This window comes from Canis lupus, chromosome 23, assembly GCF_048164855.1.
Source record: "Canis lupus baileyi chromosome 23, mCanLup2.hap1, whole genome shotgun sequence".
Classification (NCBI taxonomy): Eukaryota; Metazoa; Chordata; class Mammalia; order Carnivora; family Canidae; genus Canis; species Canis lupus.
Window position 1 is genome coordinate 46,037,096 of NC_132860.1, and position 16,195 is coordinate 46,053,290.

Sequence of the window (16,195 nt, forward strand, 5' to 3'; positions counted from 1 at the left end):
AAGGAGTCCGACTCCTCTCAGCCCCAGCTCTGAAGACATTCTTCATATTCAAGCACAGGACTGTGATTATCGACCACAAAAATAATAGTGGCTCAGGAGGCCTGCCAGAGGCAGCTCTCTACTCCTTGCTTGGCATCATTTCTCTGACCGTTTTATCTCTCACACACTTCCCCATGTGCTGTTTCTCTGTAGGCTGTAAACACACACACACACACACACACACACACACACACACACACACGCAGATTCACCTAAACCCGAGAGCTTAGCAGAAAACAAGTCCCTGCTTGCTTGCTAGGAGTTAGGAAGGCCAGCCCAGGGAAGAGGGCAGGAGAGAAGCCTCCGGTGGCTGCTCGCCACACTTTCTGTTTCCTCCCCTGCCAGATGGTTTCCAACCCCCTTTTAGTTCCAGAACAGCCTAAAGCCCAGAGCGGGCAGCCTGCCTACCCGGAGTGACATCTGTGTTTCTAGGAAGGCCCTCTTCAGCTCCCAGACACACCCAACCCTTCTAGCTCAGGTCTAAAAACCTGGGCTGGGGAGCAGTGCCTTTAGCAGAGGTGATAAGCCTCTGGAAAAAGCAAATCCATCCCCCATCCTTGGGTGGGGGAGAAGGGGAGGGAGACACTGCAACTCACCTAGCCTTGGTGCTTGGGAGGGGAGTGAGTGTCTGAACCTGGGAAAGTACCGGCTCCCTTGGATTCTATGGAAGGAGGAAGTTCTGCTCAGTACAGGGTCACTAGGAATTCCTGTGGTGACTGCTGAAATGAATTGAGGTCCTCAGGAGATGGCCGATGTGGGAGACATCCGAGCCCGGTCTCCTCCCAAGCCTCCCATGGTGGCTCTGATCTGTCTTCCTGGCATAGGATTCTTTCTAGAGGGTCTTCTCACAGAATAGTGGGCAGACACTGCCTGTCATCCCTGTATTCTCAGGCTCAGTAGGCCTAATGGACTGTTTGCAGAATGAATGAAGGAAGGAATGAAGGAATGACTGGCGTGTTGGATGAGACCTCCCCATAGCGAGCACCACTTTCTACAAGTTCCCAGTGTGCTTCTCGAGGCTGGCCACCTGGAGCAGTGACCAGGGGCTTCTGAATGTGCTTTGGCACAATAGGCCCCGGGGCTCCTCACATCCCTCCGGGGGCTGTGCCAGGGCAGCTGCTTTCCCACCCTGCTCACTCCCGGTTGAGGCTCTGCTTTTTTTTTTTCCAAACCTTTCCACCTGGCCCAGAGCCAGGGAGGCTTCGAAGTCACACTCAGAATTTCCATGACAGTAAAGAGACCGAATGCAACCCTTCGCAGCCCCTGAAAGAACTCTCCTCCAGTCCCGCCGTGTCTGGCAGCATTTTGTTCGCCCCATTTTGATACAGGCCTGTGGAAGGTCAATGACTCCTTTAAAAAGAAGGGAAACATGGACAAGTGCCCAGTTCTAACCTGCTGACAGTGCAGTTCTGTGCGGCAGCCCACAGTTCCCTGCTGAAGCCTTCACAGTGATTTCTCACAAAGGTCTGCAATCTATTATGCTACAGTTGACTGCTGCATTCAAATGTAAAAACAGATCCTTGGATCAACACCCTCTAAAAAACCAAGAAAAATGTGGTAGTGTTCTTTCCTGGCTCTAGCCGAGAGCTCTCCGAGGGAGGAATCCTGGAGAGCCCAGAGCAGCAGCCGCAGCCGGGTACCTGTGTGGCTATCCCGGTAACCCCATCGGTTCCGAATCCCAGCGAGACATGGGGGTTCCAGGTATTGGGCAGGGGGCAGAGATGCCCAAGGGACCTGTAGTCACCAGATTCTTTTCACAGATTCAGATTGTGGGGGAGATGGGGCTGGGTTTTTCATGTCATCCAGCTCCCCGCTTTCACTCTGGACTAAACCATTCTGGAAGATGGCACTTTAAAACCTCTGTGCAAAACATCCTCCCCCGCCCCCCGCCCCTGGGCTAAAATACAGCTGCTTTCTTAAAATAAAACAACAAGCTGGCTGCCCAGAGGTCCTGGCCAAGCCCAAACAAAAACAAAATTTCCTTCTTAAGACATCGCTTGCCATCGGTGCATAAAATCCACACTGGAGAAAATGTGAAGTAGGATCAGTGGGGACACCTGAAGGTTTGGATGAAAAGACACCCTTGTCTTCCTGCCTGCCAGCTTGTCATCCTTCTCCCTTCTCCCCCACCCACCCCACCCATACCCTCCAGCAGCTGGGGGCAGCCAGGAGTGCGAAGTGTCAGAAATAGTTGGAGCACCAGTTTTCGTCTGTTTTGCCGGGCTCTCCCCACTGCTGGTTGCACTGGCTTCAGCGGAGCGGGCTCATCCCGCCCCCAGAAGGCAAACAGATCGCTTGTTCACACTCTGTCTGCTTCGTTTGTTCACCTATTGCCAATTACCTTGCTGAGATCATTGTTTTTCTCTTCTGTATTTTTAGCTCAGAAGGAACCTCCTCGCGAGATGACTATCTCAGACCCCGTCTTTGCTTCCCAGACTGTGGCGAGCCTTGTTTTGGCAGAGTGAGTGGAAGTGACTTTCCCTGTGCAAAGAGGAGCTTTACTGTGCCCGCTCTGGCCTGCGCACGTGGAGACCTTGCTTTGGGGGTGGGAACGACGTGTCTATGTGGATAAGCACACGTAGCATATACACCCATGCACACCCATGCACAGCCATGCACACCCTTCTCCTTGGTTTCGTTCGGATCTCAGTGGAGTCCACGTTCAGTATCGAATCCTGTTCTTGGTCTGAAATTTGGATTCCTTCGCTGACTTGTCCATGGACGGTGGTCACGTGTCGGTGCCTGGTGCGGTACCTGGCACGTGGCAGGCATGCAGTGTGCACGGAATGGATGAAGAGACCAATGGCGCGTGGGTTCCAGATTGCTATTCAGGCTGGGAGAAAATCAGATAGGGGAAGAAATGCCACTGACATGCTGCTTTCTGCTCCGCCGGCTGACATTGACTTTGGGGAGCTCAGGGCACCGGCAGCTTCTGTCTCCCGTGGGCTGTGCCTCCTCCAGGGCTGCATCAGGCTGCGTCCTTCTGGCCATTCAGGTTAAACTCAACGGTCTCCTCTGAGACTGCCTTCCTGACTACCATGTCCAAAGAAGCCGTCCTTGCATCATTCCATCACTTTCCCCCACCTTCCCCTGCTCAGTTGTTTTTATAGTGTGCTCCCCCATCTGAAATGTTTTTCCCTTTCGGTTTGCCTGTTTATTGCCTGCATTTCCTTCTTAAAAATAAGCTATGGTCTCCATAGCAATTAGATGGGTGTCCAGCACAGGGAGGTTATCCAATAAATGGCTAAGTGAATGAATCCTCCTTTGCATGGTCATAGAACCCTGCAGGGAGCAATTAATGGGAGGTGGGTCAGAAATGAATAGCTCAGCTTCTCTCCTCAATCCCTCCTTTCCCTTCATCTGCTTCCCTGGCTGGGCCCCGAGTGCCTCACACCATCCATCCTCAAGTGTCCGGTTTTCCTGTCTGAGCACCTGGCACACATCACCGATGCCCTTGCTTCCTGGTGCCCACGGCTCATTCCTGATGATGTGGGCTTCGAGCTGTGTGGCTCTGACACGTGGACGCCATGGCCCCCACCAGTGCTGCTACCAGCAGTCTCTTCCGCGCCCGGTCCTGCCGGCCGCCTTGAAGCTGTCTGCCCTTGCCACCCTGCACAGCGGGCATCCGTGGAGATGGAGCCCTCACACACCCACGGGGGCCGCAGCCTCTGGGTTGAATAGTTTACAGCGAACCACCCCCTGCCCATCTGCCTCTGATGCTGCTCTCTGGCTCATGCCTCCTCTTCCTGCCATCTGTCTCCTTGTCCTGTTTTCCCACTGCAGGTCCTACAAAGGCCTTCAGCTTTGACCTTTCACTTCTCTCCTGGATCACAGTTAGGACTGTCTCCCTCTGGCCACCGTGTGGTGACCTGGCCCAGGCTAAATGGCCAGAGCCTTCCAGTCTGGACCCAGTGTAGGAGTTTGCTTGGGCTGCCATAACAAGATACCACCCACTGGGCGGCTTCAACAACAGCAAGGTATTTCTCACAGTGCTGGAGGCTGGAAAGTCCAAGATCATGGTGCTACCCAGGCAGGTTTTGTTTTGAGCCTTCTTCTCCTGGCTTGTAGGGGGCTGCTGTCTCACTGTGTTTTCACACAATGGGAGAAGAGAGGGACAAAGACAGAGACAGAGAGAATGTGTGTGTGTTGTGTGTGTGTGATAGAAACAGAGACAGAGACTGAGCTCTCTGATGTCTCTTCACACTAATCCTAGCAGATCAGGGCCCCACCCTTTCAACGTCATTTGACCTTAATTACTTCCTCTCTCCAAACACAGAGCTACTGGTGGTTTGGGCTGCAAGAGAAGAATTTGGAGGGGACACATACATTCAGTCCCTGATAGTCAATAAGCTGATTTTAGGAGTGAAGGTACTAAGGTTTAGAGGCATTAAATTATACAAGTAGTAAATGGCAGACTGGGGATTTAAACTCAGGCCTGTCTGGCTCCAGAGCTAGCCTAATCATTATCCTAACCATACTGTCTTTCTATGCTATGCCTTTACTTCTGTGTCTTCTTTGCTTGGTAGCTCCTCTACTTGCTCTGCAGTCAGTCCTGAATTCAAATCTCCACTATGGAACTCTGGCTGTATAATCTTGGGTGGATAATTCCCCCCTAGTCCAGGAGGTAGCATGATAAATTGAAGGGTGAATTTGGCCTTTCCCTCTGCCCAGGCCTGGTCTCCCCTACAAGGCTCCCAGTAATGACAATTGCCACTATTCCTTTTACTCTAAAAATGTGAGGACTTCTTGCTGTATGTCAGACACCATGATAATATATGTAAAGTTATATATTATTTCTACTTAGCTTTGACAACCTTGTAAGGTAGATGTTGATAACAGAGTTACATAGAAGTGAAACAAACTGGTGAAGGTCATCAGCTAGAAAGTGGCCTCATTAGAGATAAATGCACATCTGCCTAATTCTAAAGTCTGCTCTCTTTCCCCAACATACTTTAAGTTTTGGGGTGAGCTGATAGAATTGTGTCCCACCATTCTTCTCTACAACTGACTTCCCAGCTAGCACACAGTCAGTACAATAGCAAAGGCAACCTGAAATGTATTTAAGGATTTAAGGGAAAATTAAATTTTATTCTTCCTAAGAAATAGGAAGACCCCCAGTGGTCTAGCTTTGAGTGGTAAGACCCTGGCATAGGCAAGACTTGTTTTATCATGTCATTATGCATGAGGTCAGATGCCAGAAGAGGTCGAAGAAGAAGATTGTGTTTTATCCTTTCTTGTGGTGTGGCTTTCTGTGTAATCACTCAGGTTAAGCCCACTGTTCGTCTGATGCTGGTGCCATGTCATCACCATTCTTTCTGATTGCTCTTCATGAGTTTTACGTTGTGGGATGAGAAGGTGAAATTTTTTTTTAATATTTATTTATTTACTTAGAGAGTGCACATGAACAGGAGGCGCAGAGGGAGAGAGAGAGAATCTCAAGCAGACTCCCCATTGAGTGCAGAGTTCTCTGTGGGGCTCGATCTCACAACCCTGAGATCATGACCAGAGCCAAAATCAAGAGTCAGACATTTAACCGTCTGAGTCACCCAGGTGCCCCAAGGTGAAATTCTATTCCCGGTGAACCACACCAAATCCTGCAGATCTCTATTGGATCATCTCAGAGTACAGGGAACTAATGGCCACTGCCAGCCTCCTGGGAACACTGAGAGTCATCTTAAATGATGTGTGGGCAGGAGAGGCAATTTGTGGCACCGCATGTCCTTCTCTTGCTCTTTCGGCATTTCTCTCTGCAAGGACCTTGATGTGCTACATGCACAGCAGAGGGCTGGACTTGGGTGCTCGCATAAGCTTCTGGAATCCCTGCTTCACCAAAAAGAGGCTGAATGTTCCTAAGTATTTTTCCAAAGAGAACGACAGCAAGGAAGAACTGTGTGATGTTGACCATGCCCCAATTCTCATTTGTTTTGCATTATTTTTCATTTATGAATTGAGAGCTTCATGCCTCTCATTGCAAATGGTCTTTTGACTTTGGGAAATGTTATTTTTCATATTCTGAGGGTGAAAGGAGACTTTTCAGCCAGAGGAGGGGCATCCCTTCCTATTAGAATTGTCTAGAAAGCATCTTCAAATTAGTGTGTATCTTCCCCTTTCTTTTAGAGGGAGCACTTACTCAGCTGAGAATCACTGCATCCACAACAAACCAATATTGCATGTAGGAATGTTTGGGACAGCCACTAGATGCACTGAGGTGGGAAGAAAATTGAAATATAGCAGAAGGGAGAGAAAACTGAAAATGAAGTAATCAGAGAGGGAGACAAACTATGAGAGATTCTTAACTTTAGGGAACAAGCTGAGGGTTACTGGAGGGGAGGCGGGTGAGGGTGATCGGCATTAAGGAGGGCACGTAATGTGATGAGCACTGGGTGTTTTATGCTACCGATGAATTATTGAGTTCTAAGTTTGAAACTAATGCTTATCTCGGCTAATTGAATTTAAATTTTAAAAATTGAAATATGTCCATCTAAGTTTTGATTCCTTGGGGATAACATGGCCCCTAAGGCTGCCATTCAGTTGTTATTAAATAAATACTTGTTATAGGGCGCCTGGGTGGCTCACTCGGTTAAGTGTCTGCCTTCAGCTCCGGTCATGATCTCGGGGTCTTGGGATTGAACCCTACATGGGGCTCCCTGCTCAACGGGGAGTCTGCTTCTCTCTCTCTCCCTCTGCCTCTGCCCCCCACTTATGCTCTCTCTCTTTCTCTCTCTCTCTCCCAGATAAATAAAATCTTCAATAAATAAAGAAATGAATATTTGTTAAATATGTGGAGACCAAGAAATGTTTTCTTCTGGGTAAGTCTCCTACATCTCATTGCATACTCCAGTAAGTCCCCATGGACTGAGTTTTGGTACTATGGTTGGCAGGTGGACATAAAAGCCAATAAATGTTATTCAAGACAGACTTGACAAGACTCCAATCCAAGGAGCCTTCCTCTGGGGCTTGGGTGACAAAGTATAGCCCAATGCTGGTCATGGAGCTCAGTGTGACACCTGGCACAGTGGTGGCTGTGGGAGCCTCCAGACACGACACCTTGGCATGATCCGGGATGCTCAAGATGGGCAGGAGTAGGGGTAAGCTTCCCTGAGTCTTTGTGGATAGTCACATGGACAAGAGGGAACATCGGCAAGAGAGGAGGAGTACTGTGGGCATGGAGACTGGCAGGCTGGTTGCGGGCATATGAGGTATCTTAGTGGAGAAGTTCCGAAATCAGGAGGGCAAGTGGAGTGGGTTGTCACTGTCATGCAGGTGAATGTTATCAAAGCAGAAGATACTTTGGTTATATAAATATGTCACACCGAGTGACATTTAATGGCTAGGGTTCCAATCCAGAAATGTTTGAGATAAGTGTCTTATGCTTTGAACCCTACCAACCCTTGTACCAACAGGGGCCAGCATTGCTAATGACCTCACTTGACACTTTGACGTCTGAGTAGTTAGCCAAGGCACTGAGCTACTTCTGCCATGAGGCTTCCAGATTATTTCTTCCAGCCAGCTTTATCAAAAGGCTCATCTTGGTTCCCCCTCTTAGACATTTCCTTTCAAGAATCACCGGCCCTTGTAAGATGTCTTCTGTGCTCAGTGGCTTCACTTTGCCTTTGCTTTGCTTTGCTTTTCCTTTGTTCAGCCTTCCCACCCAAGCCACATTTCCATCCCAGGGTTGGGCATATTTCAACCTGTTGAGACAGGAAGGAGGGGAGGGAGAAGGAGCTTTGCCACCAGCTCACATTCTGACAAAAAAGGCAAGTCATAACCTCTCTAGGCTTCCTTCCATGTTCTAATCTGTACCTTGAGGATCTGAATGCTGAGGTACTGCGCGGAGGTTTCATGAGGAAATGCCATTAAAATGCCAGTAAAACCATTTTGAGATGTGGGGTGCTGTGCCCAGACCCCACACTCCAGGTCACCTCTCTGTCATGCAGATCACATCCTCCAGTTGGGTGGTTGGGTACGCAGAGCTGGAGCGCCCAGAGGAGGGGGAAGGAGGTTCCACCACAGATGGCAGCAGGCAGCAGGTTTAGAAAGGATGCAGATTTCATGAAGGTCACTGTGACGTTCTGACTGGCAAGACAAATGTTAAGGATCAAGCATCTAAATCAAGCACCACGTGTAGAGTTCCAAAGGAGAAAGAATGTGGGCTTTCCATTCAGCAAGAACGAGGTTTAAGCTGCGGTTCAAACGCTAGCTTTGGGCAGGTGAACTTGTCTCCTCGCTGGTGAAGCAGGGAGAGGCAGACTCCATCCCAAAGTGCTATCACGTCTAAAACAATAGGTACATAGTTGCAAATCAATTGCTTTTTGTTCTGTGGGCCTTGTCCCTTGTTCTCTTTGTGGTTTATTCTGAATTTGTTTGAAATAGTCAAAGAATGAAACATCACATAAAGAAATTGAACCTTGACAATATGCAGACCACTGTGTTTGAGTGAGTGGAGAAGCAATGGGGGAAAAACATCGTGCCTGACCTTAAGCAACCTCGGTGCTAGCGTTCTGGGATACCACCGGAGAACCTGGAAGCATGCTCTACTGCTTACACCATCGCCATCCACATAGGGAGGGAGGTCTACTCTTCTGAAGCAAAGGTTATGAGAAATTAGAAACCCAGAATGATGGAGTTGGAAGTGGCATGGCAGTTTTAAAGATGGAAGAAAATTGAATCCCAGGTGAAGGGACCTGTCCAGAATCACCCACCTGAAAGTTGTAGGGCCTGAAAACAAGTTTCTTGACCTTCAATTTATCCCAAGGCTCGTATTTGACATGGAGGTTGCACATGTGGCTATGGAATTATGGCATTTCTGCTGTCTTGGATCTTACAATCTCAACACAAAATTATCATTTGTTAAAGTAATAGCCGGGCTGGTGGCATAAGGACATTTGTGTTCCTAAAAGTTTACATTATCCAATCCCCAATTGAAATGTACCAAATTTCCCTTTGTGGCCTAGGTTAGTAGCACTGGATCAGCGACATAGCTGTGCTGAGTTGGAACATCTATAATTTAAGACGTGTGGAGAGGGCCTATGTGTGCCTCCAGATCCAATCCCCAGCCTACTCCATTTGGCCTTGGGAAACGGACCTGTGTGGTCTTTATCGGCCTTTGTCTTCTGGCCTGGTGTGGTCACTGGTATGTTTTGGCAGGTGATTAGATAGAAGGAGGAGGATAAGGTTGGGGTATGTGTTCTTCTGGCTTCTTCTCTGTTGGGTCACCCAGAGCTGGCCTTGCCCTCTGCAAGCTCCTTTGAGGTGGCTTTCCCCATCCAGCTGCCTTCCCTGGGTCTTCACCTTCCAGGCCCCTTCCCTGGGTTCTGGGACCAGCTCCCTCCCCTATGCCTGCAGACTGTAGAGTGATATTGGTTCCCGACTAAAGTGAGCCTTGGGATGCTGCTATTCCTCTGTGGTTTCCTTAAATTCTGTCTAGAGTTTTATGAATAGTCCTTTATTAAAGTCTCAAATTACCCAGTTTGAATGTGTCTTTTTTTTTTTTTTTTCCTCCAGTCACTACTCTGGCTGATATAGGGTGTCTTCAATTTCATGGAAAATAACCACAATATGTTTAAGTTGAGCTCAAGAGAGAGAGTTGAAAAAGTAAGAAGTTTATCTTGGAAAAGAGGAAGCGAATAAGCTGACAAGTAAAATAAGAACTATAAGTGTTTAACAGAGGAGAAAACATCTTTTCCTCTGAGAAATTATTTATTTATTCATTTATCACTAATTAAATATTTTCACTGAATTTTGTGTGTATTCTGGGGTCTGCAGAAATATGGAGAAATAAAGCATGTGTGCAGGAAAAAGAAGAGAGGTGGAATGGAGAAAGTCTAGGTAGCTCTGAGTCCTGGAAGCAGAACCTTCTATAAACTTGACTGACTCCTGCTCTTGAGTGCTTAGAGAAATTTCCCTTTTATTTACTTATGTTAGTTTGAGTTCCTTGAGTTATTTTAAAGCAAAGAATCTTGATTAAAACATTGGTGAAAGGGAACAGTAGACTTAAGGTTGGAAACAGTATGTTGGGTCAGATATGAATGAATGGTTAAAAGGAATCATACCTGGAAGTAAGACAATACTGGATTGAAATAGCACCCAAAAAGATTGAGGTTCTTATGGAAACACCTGTTCATCACAAAGGCTTTTACTCCTTGGAGTGGGCTATCAACAAGTGCAATGGAAGTCTTCCATGTGAGATACCAAGAATGGGGCCCAGCGAGTGCAATGCTGGTAGCACAACAGTCATGTCCAGAGCAGGGTCGGGGGCATGAAGGAACAAGGAGGGCTGATTAAAATCTAAGACCACTTGAGGCTACACTCTGGATTTATAATATAGGGTGGGAAAAGGAACAGAGATTCTAAGATCAGATAGGCATGGATTTGAGAGCTTGTTTTAGTTTTACTTTCCCCAAATTTAAAAAAGGGTTGAAAACATGGTTCTTGTGGCTATTAAGTAGCTTAACATAGTGAGAGCAATTATCACAAGATTGAGCATGTAACTAGATGTTCAAAAAATGCTAGCTCTTACTCTTTTTTAAAAACAATGTTTGAAAGCCATAATAAAGTATATGCTTTTAAAAAAAAGAATCTCTTTTATGAACCCCAAGCTCAGGGGCTTCTTTCTTCCTTCTTCTTTCCTTCTTTGTTGACATCTAATAAATATTTGTTTTATTTAGAAGTTACATACAACCTTAATGTACTATATTACAATGGATCTTTTGAAAATACATTTCATGCCCGTGTCCTTAGGTTGTGAAAACCTATTTCATTTTGTAATAACATTTTTTATGTAAGTGAGACCAATAATTTAGCTATGTGAATCTTTACTCTTATGCCAAATGCCTGTAAAGATTCAGCATTTGAGCTTCCTTGCATTTTGTTATTAAGAGAAAGGGCTTGTGTGACCTGGGCTGTTTCTTCCCACATATAGGAGATTCCTCACCATATGGAATTCCTTATTCTCTTCTTTCTCCTCTGAACCGCAGAAACAAATTCATTGTATTGAATGTTGATCTGAACAGTCCTGGAAGGAGTAAGGTTCTTGGTGGAGTAGTAACTGTGTGCAGAGTTTAATGGTGTTAGGCAATCACAACCTCAGAGGCCCTAGTGTGCTGGGAAAAAAGGGGATTAAATAAAATAAATAAAATATCAAATAAAAAGAAAAGGCCAAAGTGGGGAAATATTTTAGGAATGATTGGCCAAGAGGAGACTATGCCAAGCCTCATGTGAGTTTATAATAGAATGGAAGCAAACCGTATGTAGCCTTTTCAAATTTTTTCTTAGGTTATTAGAATTTAGAGCTGAGAAAATAGAGCCCAGAGAGGTTAAGTGATTTGCCCAAGGTTATCTAGCTGTTTAATGCAGGGCCCCGAGCTAGAAACCAAGTCTTCTATATCCCAGTTCAGATTACTCTGCTCTGCACCCAAGGATATTTGGGAATTTGGAGATATTGTAAAGAAAAATGCTATATCCACGGAGAATGAGGCAGAGCCAGCTTTTCCCTCTCTCGTGTTAGTGCAAGCTACTAGTTTTCCCTGTGTAGATTTCGAGATTATGATGGTTTCAGTGTCTTACCTTGTGTTTCCTCCTGGACTCTATTGTTGATGGCATTTTTTTCAGCAAAGCATGCCATAAAATCTCTTCTGACAGTTCTGTTCCTGGTCAGAATGCCTGAAAGCTGCACTGCTTACAAAGTCCTGGTGTGGCCAAGAGCACTGATGTGACCATCTTGAAAATATTATATCTACTGCATGTAAGCAGAGCCAATGCCTCAGCAACTCTTCATTCATTCTGGAGGCATATCTGCATGGCCAACAGTTCACCCTAACACTGTAACAGATTCCCAACACCCTCAGTTCTCTGTTATCTGGGGTTGGCTGATTAGCTCCTATAGCTCCTTCTCAAGTCTTTATTCTTCCCATAGGACCAGAGAACTGAGAAAGAAAGAAGGAATTTGTATTCTAGGAGGAAAGGTGTGCTGTAGCATGATCTCCTTATTTCACAGAATTCTCCAATTTCATAGAACTAAGCCTCTATCCTGGGCCATATATTAAAGGGGCTAAACATTTAGATAAGACATGGATTCTGTTCTATACAGATTACAATAAAATAGGCAGAACGAGAAATATTATGTAACAAGGCAAAATGCCATGGGGAGTGTGGTGCGACAAAGAATGTAGAAATCCAAATGATTCTGTGAAGACTAGCATTGAGATGGCCTTTGAAGGACAGACAGGGTATTACAGGTTCAGTGACCTGAAATGTGAAGGAAAGGTGCTCCAGAGGGAGGAGCAGAAAGAAGGATCAGAAACAGTAAACTTGGGGCTATGGTTGTGAAACACTGAATAGTTTAGCTAGACCAAATTTCATATCACTATGGGAAAGTGTGGGATGAGAAAATTGGTTGGATCATTGGAGGATTTGGACTCTGAAGGTCTTTGACTGGAGCAGCTCTTGAGAAAGATAGTCAAACATCTGAAGTGACCCTTAGCATGGGGACTATAAGACTTAGGGTGTTCATTCAGGTTCCTGGAAGAGTGGCCATAAAGAATGATCTGAGCTGGAGCAGTGAGGAGGCCATCTGTTCATACTCAGAGAGTGCTGGAGCTCTAGCACAAGTAGCAGCCCCTAGAGGAAAGGCTGGGGGATACTTGACTGCTTTGGCATGATTACCTAGCTCTGTAATGCATTATTTTGTTAATTCTTTTCTTCCTCCTCCTTCTTGGTTTATTTAGAAGGTCAGTGACTATGCATGGTACAAGATGTGTTCTCAAGCGAACAAATCTCACTGCTGTTAAAAACATAGCATGCCACTCCTGAAAGTTTTATCCTGTACAGTTTGAACTTCATGAGTACTTAGAAGACCTTTTTGTGCTGAAAGCCTCTAACTGAATTTTGAGTTTGCTTTATTGCATTTATCCAAAGAAGTAGAAGGATATAAGAACAAAGTTACCTCCTGAATGTACTTTGCTAAATTGTTTTGACCAGTGTGATTTCATTGTATGCATTTACATTAATACTAAGGATGTTCTACCTCTCACTATATTCTGGGGGGGAACCCCAGAATCTGAGAGTTTGCTAGTGTTTTCTTCGTTGAGTGAAGTAGGAAAGAGATGCTGTCTTTGAAACGGGTTTCACTCAGACTTTGAGAAAATTGAGAATGATGATGACTAATGAAAGGCCAGACAAAATAATCAAGTCAATCCAGATATTAAATGTGCAAAGCCATGGAAAGAATTGTTTATGCTTTTGCAAAGAGTTGACCCAGAAGAGCTGAGACAGAGCTGTACTTTGTGCTCTATCACTTGTTAAAATGTAAGTCTTTGGTGGTTTTTAAAGTGTCGTGTGCCATTCCTTCTTTTCTAAATTGCTCAGGCACACAGTTGTGTTCAATAGATATTTTGTTGAAGGGCTGAGTTGATTCCTGATGCACTGATTGGTTGATTGATTGATTTGACAGAGAGAGAGAGAGGGAGAGCATGGGAGCTGGGGGTGAGGACAGGAGAGGAGCAGAGGGAGAGGGAGAGAGAGAATCCCAAGTGATCTCTACGCCCAGGCAGAGTCCGACACAGTGTTGTGACTTTGAGATCACAGCCCCAGCCAGAATCAAGAGACTGACACTTAACCGACTGAGCCACCCAGGTGCCCCAATGCATTGACTAATTTAAAAGAGATCAGGATGCTTTGGTTGATTTGTAGAGAGAATAAGTGGATATGGGAATCAGAGAAGTTCTACAAGTGAGTTCTAAGGAACTGGATGTCTAAGCTGCTGTGGAGGAGTGTGGCCGGGACAGCCGTCTTGTATTCTCAGGGGAAGAAGGAAGGCTTCTCCCTCATACGGCATTCAGCACTTGTCCCAGGAATCCCTGGGTCCTGGGGCTTAGCAGCTTCTTTTGGTCACTGAAAGGACCCATTGGCCCTTAGGACCCAAGGTGGTTTGAAGAGACCTCTGACTGATGCATCCAGTTCATTCCAGTTTCATTCAATGCTCCCATCTCCCAAGGGCAATCATTTCTGCAGATTTCCATCCTTTCCCCTGTGTTCTTTGCTGTGGGCAGTAGCTCACTTTTCTCTGGGAACCTCCATGCCCGAATAGAGTTTTAGAGTGTGCATACAATGTGTACACACATTATTTTATTTAACCCACTTCACCACCCTAGTTCTCTCATTTTACAGATGATGAGTCAAAGAGGTTCCCTGATTCGACCAAGGTCATACAGCTAGAAGATGGCATTACCTCTGTCTTTATGCTACCTTTGCTACCGATTTCTGCTTCTGCACTTTGATGTCAGACCCACCAGGGATGGATGATATCCTAGGTTCACTACTTCTAGCTCTATGACCTGAGGTGACTTGCTGAGCTTTTCCCAGCCTCCATTCCCCTCCTCTGTGGATAAGAATTGTAATTCCCTTCTATAGGATTGTCCTCTCCCTTAGATCACCATAGATAGATAATGTCCTTCTGTGGGGAAAAAGCAGACCGAGTTAAGATGTGATTTGTAAGTCGACACATGGCTACTTCACCTCAAATGTGGCAGGGATGGTTTTGTGGATGGACTTCATTGGTTACTTTTTAGCAGTGGGGCCAAGTCTCCCTGAGCCCCCATTTCTTGTCTTGGAAAAGACCACCCCAACAACACCTCTCCAGGGGTGCTTTGAGGATTCACTGGGATTATGTATACAAAAGCCCTCTCTGTGAATTTTTATCACCGCATGAATGTTAGTTTGCATTATTAGAATCTATCTCTTTATTTTCAAATCTGGCTTCTCAACTTAGACTTTTCCAGTTCAGCATGAGGTTTCTATTTTCTCCCCTCCTAGGAGCAGAAGAGGAGACACAGTTTGAGATGTTTGCATGCTTCCACCTGGGTCTCCCTCCCTTCTTCCTACCCTGGCGTATTTGGGGCCTTTTTCATTGTGGGGCCTTCAGGACAATCATCCTCTTCAAACTAGGCAAGTCTGCTATAGTCTCCCTTTTGCTCAAGCAGGAAGTCCTGGAGGAGCAGGCTGTTCCCAAGAGTTCATTTTGGGGGATGTGGGAAGAAGGCTGGGGAGAGTAGAGTAGGACCATGGAGATTCTATTTCATCGTGTCCTGAGTCCTTAGTGGCGCCCTCGGTGTCCTGAGAGGTGCTTTGTAAATACTCTTTAGTGGTTGCAGGGAACTGCTGGCAGGGACAAGGGCCAGATATGGAGAGCTGATGGAAAGGCAGGAAATGTGACCAAGGAATTCTGCTATTCTCCTTCCTGCTTTCAGACTAGTTAATGGTAGACTGCTCTGGAAGCTGTAACGGGGAGGCCAGGGCTCCCCCCCCCCCACAACAAACAAAACTCCCTGTTGTTTTCATTTCTTTGTCTTACAGACAAATGCATCAGCTCTTTGAAAAAGCAACTCCCGAAAAACACTGACAAACCAAACAGATCCAGAAGCTCAGCATACACGTTCTTTTCTTCTAGACCCTCCAAAGTGCTAATACACTGTTTACATCTAAATGTGGCAACAAACAAAGAAAGTCAATGTAAGTGGGTTACATTGGAGGCCTCCTTTTCTACAATGTTCCTCAGAGTCGTGGCATTAGCTATTTCACGTGGGAATTTGTGAACAATCTCTTTCAAAGCTCTTTTTCCTGTGGGGGCCCAGTGTACTTCTACCTACCTACTCTCTCTTGAACCCGGCTCTCACCCATCGAGGCTGTTCATAATCAGTCTCTTTTATTTTACATATCTGGGATTCATATCTTTCCAACTTCCAAAAGGATTTAAGGGCCCTTTAACATTTCAAAATAAAATAAGGAAATGATGGATAAAAATAGAACAGAGACCTTATAAAATAAGTAAGGCAGCTGATGTTACAAGGCACCTGAGATGACCTAATTCTTGTAGTTGGTCAGTAAACTGAACCCTGACTCTATGGTTAGACCAAAAGGGAGCACACGTTGCTTACCTAGCTCTCATTACCTGTCTGAAATGGGAGCGGGGAGGAAGTAATATACAAAACTATTTGTAGAACTAAATTATTTTCTAAAACTATACATTAAAAAGATGCCATTCATACAGTTATTCTGTTAACAGTCTCCAGAGAAGTCTGTACACATAATATGCACTGCCAGTAACCTCTTAGCCCTGGAGCCATGCTGACCTTTCACCTAACATAAGCCTTAGCATAGG

At 45.8% G+C, this 16,195-nt stretch overlaps 1 protein-coding gene across 46 annotated transcripts in view; it reads left to right on the forward strand.

The window, feature by feature from the left end:
* Positions 1-16,195, forward strand: part of LOC140615193 (uncharacterized) — a 143,588-nt gene that overhangs the window by 43,966 nt on the left and 83,427 nt on the right. For 8 of the 46 annotated variants that reach the window (XR_012015969.1, XR_012015946.1, XR_012015944.1 and 5 more), the window contains exons 3-7: positions 6,774-6,848; positions 8,994-9,172; positions 9,544-9,633; positions 14,851-14,982; positions 15,391-15,546. The exons of 5 other annotated variants lie outside the window; for them this stretch is intronic. The gene's annotated coding sequence lies outside the window, so the exon portion shown is untranslated. Of the gene's footprint in view, positions 1-2,418; positions 2,501-3,822; positions 4,017-6,773; positions 6,849-8,993; positions 9,187-9,543; positions 9,634-14,205; positions 14,378-14,850; positions 14,983-15,390; positions 15,547-16,195 lie in introns of all 46 variants that reach the window. 33 more of the 46 variants (XR_012015974.1, XR_012015959.1, XR_012015960.1 and 30 more) reach the window with 22 other exon arrangements.